Source organism: Rutidosis leptorrhynchoides, chromosome 6, assembly GCF_046630445.1.
Source record: "Rutidosis leptorrhynchoides isolate AG116_Rl617_1_P2 chromosome 6, CSIRO_AGI_Rlap_v1, whole genome shotgun sequence".
Taxonomy (NCBI): Eukaryota; Viridiplantae; Streptophyta; class Magnoliopsida; order Asterales; family Asteraceae; genus Rutidosis; species Rutidosis leptorrhynchoides.
In genome coordinates, this window is record NC_092338.1 from 172,394,785 (window position 1) to 172,406,746 (window position 11,962).

An 11,962-nucleotide genomic window follows, 5' to 3' on the forward strand; every position below is an offset into this window, starting at 1 on the left:
GTAGTGGTGAGTGGTTTACGATTTTGACCTACTGCTCTTCGTCGACCACGTACGCGTTGCGATGGGTGGTGAGTAGTTAATGTATTTGACCTACTACTCTTCGTCGGCCACCATCGAGTAGAATGTCGACATTGGGTATATTGGGATGTGTAAGTTTATTAGCGTTGTACGTTGATTATTCGTTTATTGCGGTTTGCTAATGATATTGTGTTGTTTGTGTAGGTGTATGCAAGTGATTGAATTATATATGTATGCGTATAAGTATTGCATTCACTAAGCATTAGCTTACCACCTCGTTGTTTACATTTTTAGGTTCAGAGGCAGACGTGGCAAGGGTATGCTCGGGATTAGATGATTTCCCCTTTTGATGCTTGCTTGGATTACTTTTGGTTTCGACTTAGGATTGGGTAGTTTATCCCCAAACATCATGCTCGTGGTTGTGTTTTTAACTTAAACTCATGTAGTCGAAAACTTGTATTTTGTACGAAAGTCGTAAAACGGCTGATGTGGGCCCGATGTCAAAAATCTTGTTTTATTATTGAAACGTGTTAGTTTTACATATTATAAAATGTTGCGAAAAGCATTTTGTCTAAAAGTGTCGGGAAGTGGGAGATCTTTAATCGAAAAATGACAAAACCGGACAGAACTGATCAGGCCTTGTGCGCGCCGCCCATAATGGGTGGTACGCGCCGCGCACCTTATCTGTAAAAAAAATATTTCATGTTTAAGGTTGGATAACGGGTTGGGTTGTTATAAGTGGTATCAGAGCATGGTCTAAGGGATTTAGGTGACTTAAGATAGGCGTCTAGACTTAGACTTTTGTGTGTGATTTTATGCGGGGCTTGTAGGATTACGGGTCGGTTCGGGTTTTAGTTAGTGCCTTAGAGAATAGGTGAACTAACTATGTCTCGATTATGTTGTTACTAATCATGTTGTTTTGTGTTGAACATCTAGCGAGATGATTGTTGTATTCATGAGCTCGGCATGGCATGTGAGCGTAATAATAATTCGTGACCATTATTACGGTTGCAAGCCAAGTCAAGTAAGTGATGTACAACAAGTATTGAACTAGATGGGATGTGCGAACGGTGGCATATTTACTTGATTGTGATTATTGTTCGTGATGGTGTATATAATTTATTCGTGTTGCGTTCCTAACCGAGTTCATTTCTTAGAATGAAGACGAGGAACGGACATGATAATGGTGATCAAGGCGAGGACTCCGAGTTAACGGCCAAGGTTGAGGCCATCTATGAGCGTCAAAAGGTGGAGTTTCTAGAGGACGTTAAAAAGATGTTCTTAGATACGATTGACGAGCAAGTAGTCAATCTAGTCAAGGAACAAGTTAAGGTTGTTCTCCGCAAAGATAATATAGGAAGGCGAGACTTCTACTACAAAAACTTCAAGGATGCTCAACCTCCCACTTTTGATGGTGAACGAGATCCGCTAAAGAGCAATAGTTGGATCTCCGATATGGAGGGGGCCTTTCGTACTAGTGAGTGCCCTCTCGATAAGAAGACGAGGTATGGTAGTAGTATGCTAAGGGGTGATGCCAAGTTGTGGTGGGATGCGAAAATCCAACTCTATGGTGATGAACAATGTATGGAGTTCACATGGGACGAGTTTAAGACGGAATTTTTCAAGAAGTACCGAACTTCGGCCGATCTTTCTAAGCTTAAAGTCGAGTTGCGTGCTTTGAGGCAATGGTCGATGGATTTAAACACTCTCAAATCCATTTTCTTATCGAAGACCCAATTTTGCCCGGAGTATGTCGGGAATGATCATATGTTGAAGGAAGACTTTTACCGAACTTTAAATGACCACTACCAAGAGAAAATTAGTAGGAATGCGGTGAAAACTTTTGATGAATTGTTTGACATGGCGAAGGGTTTTGAGACGCTTGTCCTGAAGAGGAGTGGTTCCGATGTTAGTAAGCGAAAGTTCGAAACTATGGTGCATTCGAACAAGAAGGGTAAGAGTACTTCCGAGGGAAACGAAAGCGTGAAAAAGAGTGGTACCGGTGGTTTTATACCCACGTGTTATAATTGCGGACAACGGGGTCATTTATCGCGCGAATGTACGAATGCGAAATCTAACAAGGTTACATGTTTTAATTGTCGAAAGGAGGGACACCGAAAGTCGGCGTGTCCGGAACTAGTTGTTGATGCATGAGAACTTGACGACGATGTTCAGGTACTTTTCAATATTTCTTTCGAAATGTGCTTATGATTCTGTTTGATTCATTTTGTGTTAGTGCGTAGTGTAATGAGGGGTAGCGTTCCTTATGGAATTACCCTATGATGATGGTCGGATTGACGTGCGAGGGTTGTAAGACTTGGTGTTTCCAAGCATTCCTTAGTGTTGGGCGAAAGATTTTACCAAGCCATGAGAATAGGCTTTGGTGTTGTTTTGGTAGAGCGTAGTAGATTTTGTGACGTAATTGATGAAACATAAGTTTCATCGGGTACGGATGACTTAAGATCACTTTAGTGTTGTGATGGGTGACATCGGATGAATGGAACCCTCGAGGTCGAGCTTTTCGGTCTCGATGAATGTTGATAGTGGAGTCTATGTTACGCGATGTCAGGTGCCTCTTTCATACCTGTAAGCGTAATGTCCGACTCCGACGATGTTGTGGTTACATTGTACTTAGGGTACCAGAGAGAAACCCTTAGGTGCACGAGTGACTAGGTGGAACTTTGATAAGCTATGGCAATTGGAGGATTGCAAGAATAAAGTATGTGTAATTGTGATGAACTCTTCGTTCGAAGTGATTAAGGATAGGTAAAGATCCTTTGTATGCTCAAGGTTGGAGCAAGACGTGGTGATGGGTCATGTGAACCCAATGGTTATTAAAGTCTACCATTGGTAGCATTGTACGATTGTACAAATGCGGTTATGGGACGTAGTTCCAAGTGGGGGAGTTTCACTCCCACGCGAGGAGGATTTAGTGTGAGATTTTGGATGATGCTCATAATGGATCCGAAATTTGTGTCGGGACCTAGATTTGGTCTATTTGTGGTAGAGTACAATTTCGGTTAAATTGTACTTATGATTTTGGATTAAAATTATCACTGAGGTGGTAATGTGGTAAATCTCGTTGGGAGATAATGAACGTGTTTGACGAGCAAGGTGAAATTCCTCGGTTAAGGGGTGTGCGTGTCGAATTCATTGCTAGAGAATGGTTGTCCTGTACCTATGTGCGATATAGGTGGTTCTTGCTCGATTGCGATGGCGTTGTGTACGCATACGTATGATGTGTGCATGTGTATAATGGATTTTACTTGGGTGGATTAGTTGCGGTGTTTAAGACATCACCCGGGAAATTAGTGATTACGCGGTGTTAAGTACACTAATGGATTTTGTGGTGAAATACAATTTCGGTTAAATTGTATGTATTGTGGCAAGTGCTATCCAATTGCAAGGATTCACTTTTCGTTGGCCACGGTTAGAGTGTGATAAGTAGTAAGTGTTATCCGTTAGGATTCACTTTTCATCGGCTACTTATTGGTGTGTGGAATGCGTTTTCAGTTAGGAATCGCTTTTGTTTGGCCATGTGTGAGGAGAGGTAAGTGTGATCCGTAAGGATGCGCTTTTTGTCGGCCTCTTGTTGCATGATGGTAAGTGGTTAACGCTTGATCTACCACTTTTTGTCGGCCACTGATAGTTACAGCTAAGGGGTATAAAATACTATTAATTTTTACAAGAAAATACTATTAAATACGATACAATTTTACACAAGATATTTATTTATTTAGAGAATGTATATACTTAAACCTTGCTACAACACTTATAGGCAGTGTACCTAATCGTACAGTAGTGTAGTTTTTAGTAAGTCCGGTTCGTTCCACAGGGAAAATCTTTAAACAAAGCTTAACGCTATATTAGTTTACTTTTACAAATATATATATAAGTAATACTATTATTATAAAGGGGGGTTTTTACCGTTTAATGACCGGTTTGTCGATTTTAAAACTTTAGTCGCAGTTAAAACCAAATGTAAAATAATAAATAAATAAATACAAGACTTAATTAAAAGCGTAAAGTAAATAACGATAATGAAATTGCAAATAATAAAAGTGCGATAAAATAAACTTGCGATAGTTAAAAAGTACGATAATTAAAAGTGCAATTAAATATAATAACAATAAATAAAAGTGCTATAATTAGAAGTGAAATTAAATATAAAATAAAGGAAATAAAATATGAAATAAAAGAATTATGCTTATTTAAACTTCCGTAATCATGATGTTTGACGTGTTGATTTTAGTTTTATGCCCATGGGTTAATTGTCCTTTGTCCTGGATTATTTAATATGTCCATACGGATTTGTCCATAATAGTCCATCAGTCATAAATATAAAGAGCGAAAGCCTTCGTGAAATTATTCTTATTCCCGAAGTCAAATATTCCAACTAATTGGGGATTCGAATTGTAACAAGGTTTTAATACTTTGTTTAATGAATACACCAGGTTATCGACTGCGTGTAAACCAAGGTTTTACTACTTTGTTAACAATTACACCAATTACCCTTGAATGTAATTCACCCCTGTTTCAACAAGTTTATTTAACTATTAATCCAGTTCCGTGTCCGGTAAAATGAATAATTATTGGTATTTATAGATATCCCGCCCACCGTATCCAGTCAAGCGTATGTGGTTATATATAAATACGTCGAATTATAAGTTTTTATATTAAATTAACAAGGTATTGTTTAGTTAATATAAAACCCATTAATAGCCCATAGTCTAATTTCCACAAGTGTCGTTCTTTTATCCAAACCCCAATTATGGTACAAAACCCAATTACCCAATTTTAGTAATTAGCCCAACATCATGATTACTTCAGATTAAATAAGCATAATAATGACTTAGCTACGAGACATTAAATTACAAAGGTTGAACATAACTTACAATGAATAAAAATAGCGTAGCGTTACACGGACAGAATTTCGACTTACACCCTTACAACTTTCGCTAACATACCCTTATTATTAGAATTAAGATTAAAATTAAAATTAAAATTAAATTATAAATATAAATATATACGTTTAGATAGATGGATGGATATATATTATGTGTTTTTTTGCGATCAAACTGCGTTTGCTTTTATAGGGAATTGAGTCCAGGTGAACTCCGCGACTCGCGGCATTTTTGCTCTTCAAACTCCGCGACTCGCGGAGTTTGAAATTCCAGCTCACTCCAAATTGGATCTTAGTCTGCCGACGGTTTATTATATAATATAATATATATAATTTATATAATTAATTATATATTATATTATATTTATATGCATAGTTAACTTGTAATTTTTAGTCCGTTGCGTCGAGCGTTGAGAGTTGACTCTGGTCCCGGTTCCGAATTTTTGAACGTCCTTGCGTACTATTTTATATCTTGTACTTTGCGTTTTGAATCTTGTACTCTTGTAATTTCGAGACGTTTCTTATCAATAATTGGAACCTCTTTGATTGTCTTTTATACTTTTGAGCTTTTTGGTCGTTTGCGTCTTCAATTCGTCGAATCTGTCTTTTGTTTTCACCTTTTATTATTTAAATGAATATCACTTGTAAATAGAACAATTGCAACTAAAAGCTTGTCTTTCTTGAGGAATAATGCTATGAAATATATGTTCGTTTTTAGCATTATCAAATATTCCCACACTTGAGCGTTGCTTGTCCTCAAGCAATATCGTCTTGAAATACTAGAATCACTTCTTTATTCTTCACACTTTGTACATCAGTGATTTCTATACGGCGGTATAAACAATGGTAGTAACGATATGGTTTACAGTCCCACATGACTATAAAAATTTAGATCCATTAAGGAAATTGGATCTTTATGAAAACATTTGATCTTTTGAAAATTAAATCTAGTTTTTACCCTAGATAAGTTTTCCGGAATAACCCTTCACCGGTGTTTGCAAAATATTTTTGTGGGTTTGGTGGGTTTCAGATTTGAAAATTTTAGCTCAAAACTTATGGTTTTGTGTCACCCACTTGCTAACCTTGTATTTGGAAAGCAACACGTCCAGTTTACTTGTCCCGTATATTACCTTTCGGTAAACTACCGTCCGGTTGTAAAGGAAAGCGTTGAACAAGCAACTGTTAAGGCAATGTCCCTTGACATGCTTTTAATTATGGTCTATAACGTGTCAGACGCAATTACTATCCTTGGTAGGAGCAATAGTAAAGCTCACCCTTATAATTTGTAGGTTTGGCACAAGGTCCTGTCTTTGACCACTATGCAACCACCGTTCTTACGGTTGACACCCGATTTGGTTCAGGTGACCTAATGAATTCTAGGTGAATTCCTAGGATTTTACGTTCAATGGTAATGAACGCATTGAAAATTGGTTTTTAGAAAACAAATCGGTTTGTAATTTTGATCAAAATATTTTCTCGTTCAGGCTCGAGTTTAGATATCATTGAATTCCATGAGTTTGTAATTCTCAATCTTTAAGGTCAATCTCAAGGATTGAGTAATATCAGGCTTAAAAGCTGATTTTTGATCTTTTAAGGAGATTATCCTTTCTGGGGATCTGATTCATTAGTCTTATCCAGTTAATTTGCATGGTGCCCCCCCATTTTACGAGATAAATCCTTCTCATGGTTAGGATAAATCTGACCACTTTGCGACCCTGTTTAATGCTGAGGTCCGTGGATTTCCTGCTGATTTTAGTGATGACTTTTCTAGGTTTTTCGTCAACCTACAGCTGGTCTGGACGACAACTTCCTGACCTAAATCAACAAGCGCGTTTCTTTTTCGGAAGACTTTACTTCCTTTTAATGATGGAATTGATTCATCGTGTAGATCCATCTTTCTTACAGTAAATCAGGTAAAAAAAAATTTTAGTTTAGTCCAAAGCAAAAGTATTTTCAGTTATTTGTACAAAAATATGTGACATATGTTTTGAATAACTTGGAGAATTTTCCCACACTTGGCTTTTATTTTCCTTTTTATTGTCCTCTATTCCATTTTAAATGAATTTTAACATTTTGGTTTGTTTCTCAATTTATGTCCTTTTCGAGGTAACAATAATTTTGGTTCGGTGTTAACACCTAGTTTTATCGTTCATAAATATGTATAAACATGATTTTGAGTTTATTTAGTTGAAAATTTTGAAAAATTTTACTAGAATTGGGTAGTCAGTATATAAGACTAGGGCTGTTCTTTATTATCAGAGAGCACTAGATTCTAATACAACTACTACTTTACTAGTATTTTTAATGGTAACCAAGTGTTTATGATAAAAATTTTTAAAAATCCGAAAGAATTTAACCCCTTCCCACACTTAAGATCTTGCAATGCCCACATTTGCAAGAAATCAGTAACAATTTAAATTATTGAGGGTGATTTGTGTGAAAATGATTAAATTTTACCAAAGTTTTCAAACATATTTTTGTTTGCTTGCTGAATGATAAATGGTGCATATCATTTGTTCATTCCGTCTTGTTGTTATTTCACATATATTTTGCATCTTGTCGTCAAAATTAGTTGCTTTTACTGAACTTAATGCCAGTCTTTGAAAATGCGTTGTTTTACCCTGTTGTGTACATAAGATAAACTGCAAACATATATACATATTTTTGAAGTTTGGTATATTACCCCACATTCAAAAATTATTAAAATCTAAGAATAAAAGTTAGAAATTATAAAAACTATTACAATATTAACATAAGTATTAAATGTATCAACATTACAAATAACAAAATAAAAAAAAACTAAGTAGACTAGGGATGATACTGATACCAGTAGGGGTTCTATGCATAACCATAGGTGCTATAAAATGCTTTGGCTGGGTTATACGTAGGATACGGTGGTTGAATCTCTATAGACCAGGGAGGGAATATGGGCTTTGGAGTAGGAATATAGTTTCTACCTATATGTTGGCAATAAGCTATGATTTGGTTTTGATGAACTTGCCAATCTTCAAATGCTCTCTGTCTAGCATTTTCATACTCCTGTGAAGCTATAAACCTTTGCATTTCTTGCATTTCATTTCCCCCTCCTACATTACCTTGCTGTTGGTTTCTCTCAACCTGTGGATGTCTACCATGGTATTGTACCGCGGCGTTATTTCACCTCTTCAAAACTTTCGCACCATGGTATACATTTAAACCTATTGTATCGCGGGGTTCTGGTTCTTCGACTAATAATCCCCCCGACTTATATCCACACCGAGATATTCAGCAATCAAAGTAATAAATATACCACCTCCTATTATGCTATGCGGTCTCATCCCCCTAACCATAGCTGATAAATAATAACCCACACAATAAGGTATACTTACAGCGCTTTGTGGGTCTCGAATACACATATGGTAAAACAAATCATGTTCATTTACCTTTTCCTTGTTCTTACCTTTTTGTGTAATCGAATTAGCTAAAAACCTATGAATTACTCTTAATTCAGCTCTATCTATATCCAAATAAGAGTAATTTCCCCCTTTGAATCGGTGATGGCTTGTCATTTGACTCCATACACCATGTGTATCAAAATTTTCATCTATCTTTCTACCATTTAGTATCAACCCTCTACAATCGGCAGATGCTAACTCCTCAGGCGTATATATACGTAAAGCCTAAGCCATGTCTAGTAAATACATGTGGCGCATCGAACCTCCTAACAAAAATCTAATAAAAGATCGATCGGTTAAACTAGCTACCCGATCATTTAATTCTATACTACACAACAATTCTTCACACCATACTTTATATACAGGTCTACGCATGGTGAATAAACGTACCCAGTCGTTAAAAGTAGAATTACCATACCTTTGTGCAAGTAATTCCCTAATTGGCCCGGCCAATTCTACAGCTTCTAATGGTCCCCATTCTATGACCCTAGGTACCTCAACAACTTTAGAATGAAGAGTATGCAAACCCCTTTGGTATTTTGGATAATCTATCCAAAGTCTGTCAAATCTCAGGTTCGGGTGCAAATCTTCCAAGTGCATATCAGAAAATGTCATGACTGGATGAGGTATATCTTGTTTGTAGTAGTTATCCACCTCCTGTTGTTCTGCATTTTCAGCAGGAGCATTGCGAGCTTGGGATGAAGATTCACCCCTTTCAGTCTGCAAAACACATCAAACACAATTTTTGTGCATCCAAATATGCATTAGTGTCAGCAAAATCATCAATCAAAATAATTACAATGACATGATCAATTTATATCAAACTTAAGCTCATTTTCATATTTTCATCAAATCTACACTTTTTCAAATAAGCATATACGAAAATGTTCGCCAAGTTCATAAGCATTCAACTCAAATAACATGTCAAAATAATCATTACTAGCAATTAAACAAGTTTCAAATGGCATTATCTCTCAAAAATCAAGATCATGAATTTTTAGACTTGAAAAAGTCCACTTTAATTCTCAAAATCATGTTTAGGCTCAAAGTTTGGATCATTTAACTACCTAAACATGTTACACTACTTAATTTAGCAACAATTCATGACAAAAATCGGCCATAACCTGTTTATATCAAAAAGCCTCAAATTTGCTCAAGAACACAAACCCTAGATTACTCAAAATTTGAAGTTTAAGGCTTCTAATCATGTTAAATAGCATCAATCTAGGTTATACAAGCATAATACATAAACAATTTAAGCATAATTACACTAAAAAGCATCAAAATCAAATTGGGTATAAAATTGCTCAAGAACACTAATTTTTGGATTAAATGGTGTTTAGGTGTAGAAATTTACCATTTTTCTTGAGTAATTCCTTGATAGCATCCTTCTCAACATGATTTTAGTAAAAGATTTGATGATTAACGGTTAAAAATTGTGATTTTGGGAGGTTTTTTCGGGTTTTTTTTCGGGTTTATTTTCGCAGAATTTGTGGGTGGTAGTGTGGACTGATCTGTTCTGGCCCTTTTATTTTTTTCTGTATTTTTGGAACTCCGCGAGTCGCGGTGTTTTTCCCTTTCAAACTCCGCGAGTCGCGGAGTTTGTATTTTTTTTTCTTTTTTTTTTATATATAATCCTTAACTTGTAAAACAAATATAAAATAAATTTAAAATTTTGTTTTCCTTTGTTTTAGGACGAGGTCGTTTCGGATCGATGTCCTAGTCCGTCCTACGACAAAATTTTAAAATTTGTCTTTTTCAAGCGATTGTTTTAAAAGCTTAGATTTTTTTTAGTTTTTTTTTAATGTTTTTGGCATACTTTAATTCAATAAGATTAAAAATAATGATAATAAAAGTTCTCGTCCCTCCCTTGGGTAAAGCAATTTCGGTTCAAAGACCTAGTCTTCAACTTACGACGAATTTTAAAAATCATATTTTTAACTTAATGAGATAAAGTAAATTTTTGTTTTTAAATTCACACAACTTAAATATAAAATTCAAAATTAATATTAAAAATTCACACCAAACTTAAAATTTGAAATGCATAAAATTAAAAATTCATATTTTAAAAATTAAAAATTCACACCAAACTTAATTTAAAAATTCATATTATAAATTCACACCAAACTTAATTTAAAAATTCATATTATAAATTCACACCAAACTTATATTAAAAATTCATATTATAAATTCACACCAAACTTATATTAATTTTTCAAATATTTACAATTTTAAATATATTGATTTTACAAAGTTTACAATATTAATTTAAGATTCATATATTAATTTTAAAAACATGGTAAAAATAAAATTAAAAATCTTTTTGGCTTTTTATCCCACTTTAATCAATCAAATATTATCAAAAATATGCGCCCCTCTTTTCGGTAAAGTAATTTCGGTTCCATGACCTAATTTAACTCATGAAAAATTTTTGAAATATTTTGGGTTGATTGATTAAAGATATTTATACCTTAAGAATAAACGTTAAATTTCGCAGTGATGTAATAAATTTTTGAATGATATCAATAATTTCGGTCGCCAAACCTAATTTTATTCAATACCAATTTAATACTTTATAGCGAACAAATTAGCATTTATTATCAAAAGGTTAAAAAAAAAACTGTACAGACTTACCTGTGAGATAGTATTCTTAGTTATATGATCTATCTCATTCATAAGATAGTCGGTTTAATTGGTTTTCCATGGCTACATAGGCGTAACCTCGAGCATTCAGTGTCTTTTCTTCTAAACATATGAACGGTCCGTCTCTGCATAAAGTAACAAATTCGGTGTTTGAATAGGTTTGATTATTTAAACATTTACCTCCATGTGACCATTTTCCGCATTTGTGACATCTTTCTAGGTGTCGTGCTCTTCTTTTCGCTGCAGATTTTGATTTTCCTTTACCAAATTGTAACTTATTATCTTCGCATCTGGATTCTTTTCTAACTCCGTCCAATCTTTCTCTGATTACTGATACTATTTCACTCGGAAGTGTGTCATTATTACGTTTAGTGATCAAAGCGTGTAGCATTAGACCATGGTTTAGTTCACAGGCAGTCTTCATTTCCTAAAAAAAATAAAAATTCAGAATGGGGGGAGAAGACTAGTTCTTAAGGGTCTGCTAGGGAAAGACCATTCGGGTTCCATTTTCGAGAACTACACGAAAACAGACAATCTAACTCTAACAGAAATACATAAACCCCCTATACTTAGTTAGCTGTGGTATCGAAATTGTGATTAACTTCATTGTCTTCTTCCATCGGAACATGTATGTAATGTTTAACTCTGTGACCATTAACTTTAAATTCAATCCCATTTGAATTTATTAATTCTATCGTTCCGTATGGGAAAACTCTTTTGACTATGAATGGTCCAGACCATCTTGATATCAATTTTCCAGGAAATAGCTTGAATCGTGAATTGAAAAGAAGAACTCTGTCTCCTTCTTTAAATTCTTTTGAATTTCTGATTCTTTTATCATGCCATTTCTTCGTTCTTTCTTTATAGATTAAAGAATTTTCGTATGCTTCATGTCTTAATTCTTCTAATTCGTTTAGTTGACTTAATCGTAGATGTCCGGCTTCATGTAAATCAAGATTACATG